Below are 2864 nucleotides of genomic sequence, written 5' to 3' on the forward strand. Positions count from 1 at the left end.
CAACGTCACCCGACTTCTTTATGATGAATTTATATATATATATATATATATATATATATATATATATATATATATATATATATATATATATATATATTGCTATATTCTTTTTTTTTTTTGCAAAAAGGGAGGTTGGACATCACCCGACTTATTATGACAAAATTTAAAATTTTGACATGTTTTTTTTTTGTTTATTTATTTGTTTTTGGCTATTTTAGCAAAAGAGGGAGGGTTGAACCTGATGAGGGTTGCCTACGTATCTCACATCCGGTGAGAATCAAACCCGCGTTGTTCGGACAAATTGGATACGGGTGAGAATAAAAAAATAACTAATTCAGAGAAAACATATCTTTTTTTTTCTTTTGCTTTTTCTTAAAAGGTGATGAAACATGTAAAATCTTTTGGATTTTCTTTTTCCCTTTTTTTTTATTTTTGATTTTTCAAAAATGATAAAAAGTGCAAAGAATTTTTTTTTTTCATTTTTCATTTTTTTTTAAAATAAAAATGTAACAAAACATAACCGGGCCCTATTTGCTTTATCTTTGCACTTCACCCTCTATTTTTTCTTTTTTCCTTTTCATTCACTCTCAATTATCATTTGTCCGCCAAATGACCCTTTTACCCTTGAAGGAATGCAACATGTAGCACATAAGATGCATCAAGATGGTCTTTTTCATTTCAGGTTGCTAGCCCTAGACAGACCCAACCCCTGTGTTGAGTCCCCTAAGTCAAAATGCACATGATGCAAATAAGCGTTCCTACTAGGGATCCGGCATAAAGTTGAGTTATTCTATGTTTAAAACCTGGGTCGGTGTTCTAGACTGTGTACCCGAGCGGACAACTCGAATCGAGGAGGGGGCAACTTTCCGGGAACCAAAGGGCCATCCGGCTTAGTAACTTGTCCGGCCACTTTCTTATTTCAAGGTATGACACTAACAGAATAGGGAGTCTCAACCAGTAAGCACATCCCCGGAGGTGAAGAGAGAAGGGTGTCGGCACAATTTATATACAGTTCAGATAATATCAAAGTGGTAAAAGCAGCATTTAGCACATTAGACTCAAACATGTAAAAATCAGATAAAGCCAAATATAACAATTTATCTAAGCTCGAATTTCTAACCCTGAACCAGTGGTTCTGGGTTAAAATTCCCCAGCAGAGTCGCCAGAGCTGTCACACCTCCTGTTTCCGCCCCCGCGAGGGTACAAGGAGTTTTTCCCAATTAAAGGACAATCGAAACGGGATTGATTTATTTATTTCAGAGTCGCCACTTGGGAGATTTAGGGTGTCCCAAGTCACCAATTTTAATCCCGAATCGAGGAAAAGAATGACTCTGTATTACAGTCTGCGAACCATAAATCCGGATAAGGAATTCTGTTAACCCGAGAGAAGGTGTTAGGCATTCCCGAGTTCCGTGGTTCTAGCACGGTCGCTCAACTATTATATTCGGCTTGATTATCTGATATAATACATATTATAAACTTATGTGCAAATTTTATCCCTTAGCCGCTTTTATTATTATATTTCAAAAGAATGTGAACATCGTTTAAAAACATGTCTTTGGATTGCGTCACATGAAATGCACCCGCAATCCGGAACACATTTTTATTCAATGTTTTGGGATTTGGATTTGGGTCACATGAAATGCACACCCGAGTTTAAGAAGGTAAGATTATTAAAATGCGCGCCTAAAGTGATTAACGTATTTATTATTTTTTGGGTAAGGCCGTGGAGTTCGCTAAGCGGCCGATCCCGAGTTCTAAGTAATTAACACATACATTTTATGAGGGCCCCGCAATTTGTGCATTTTATTGGGCGAGGCTCATCTCATTTATTTTTAAAGGACAATCCTAAAATGCCTACATTTTTCTCTATTAAATTTGTCTCTACAAAATGAAAGAGAAAATGTCTTAATTTATTTACATGCTTGAGTTATTATAGATGGGTTTCGAATATGATTCATAAAATCTTAAAATGATGCAAACAGGATAGTCTGTTGCCAATGCGAGCCCAGGCCCAACGTGTATGGCATAAAACTAGACCTGAGCCGTCTTATTCACATGTTACTACCTAGTTACATTATACTAGGCATGTTCTCAGTTTGTCAAATTAAAAAAAAACTTAGCAATCTAATTTTAATCCTAGACCATTTACATGCTGAAATTAACCAATATTATTTAACTAAACAATATTCCTACAAGTTCCGAAATGGTCTATTCGTTTGATTTTTAACTAGACGGAGTTACTACACCATTTATTTATTTTTAGGCAATATATAGATAGTTCATCCGTTAAGCTATCGTCAGATGTTCCACTATATATATTAAATAGCTACATGATTCTGATTTTTGTAAGCTAAATAATTTATATATACTAATAAAATTCAGAATATAATTAAAATAAATTTAGAACTTCAACTCTTCATTTTCGTATTCATGCTTCATGTTTCAGTTTACAATAATCAGCGTGTCAGTTGTGTACCTGATATTGGAAGCAAAAGAAAAGGGAGATCAGCAGAAATTCAGTAGCATACAACAACAACAACACCCAGCAACCAGCAATGAGAAACCAGTAAAGGATTTTAAAACTCAAGATAAAAATCCAGAAACACCAACAACAATCAACGGACAGAAGCCTAGGGAATCTTTTCAGATTTGAAAGACTAATTAATGTTCAACCCTTAATTTCTAAATCCGTATATCAGAATATTTAAATTGTATATCAGGTGTATATTATTCTTCTCTTGAATTTCCAGAATGTTTTTCTTTTTATTTTTGGAGTTTTAGTATTTTCGGAATTTTTCCTTCTCTTAAAATTCAACTCCTTTTTTCTCTCTCTTCCTTCTTTTTTCTGTCCCCCCCCCCCC

Source organism: Nicotiana tabacum, chromosome 7 (genome assembly GCF_000715075.1).
Source record: "Nicotiana tabacum cultivar K326 chromosome 7, ASM71507v2, whole genome shotgun sequence".
In the NCBI taxonomy this organism is placed as follows: domain Eukaryota; kingdom Viridiplantae; phylum Streptophyta; class Magnoliopsida; order Solanales; family Solanaceae; genus Nicotiana; species Nicotiana tabacum.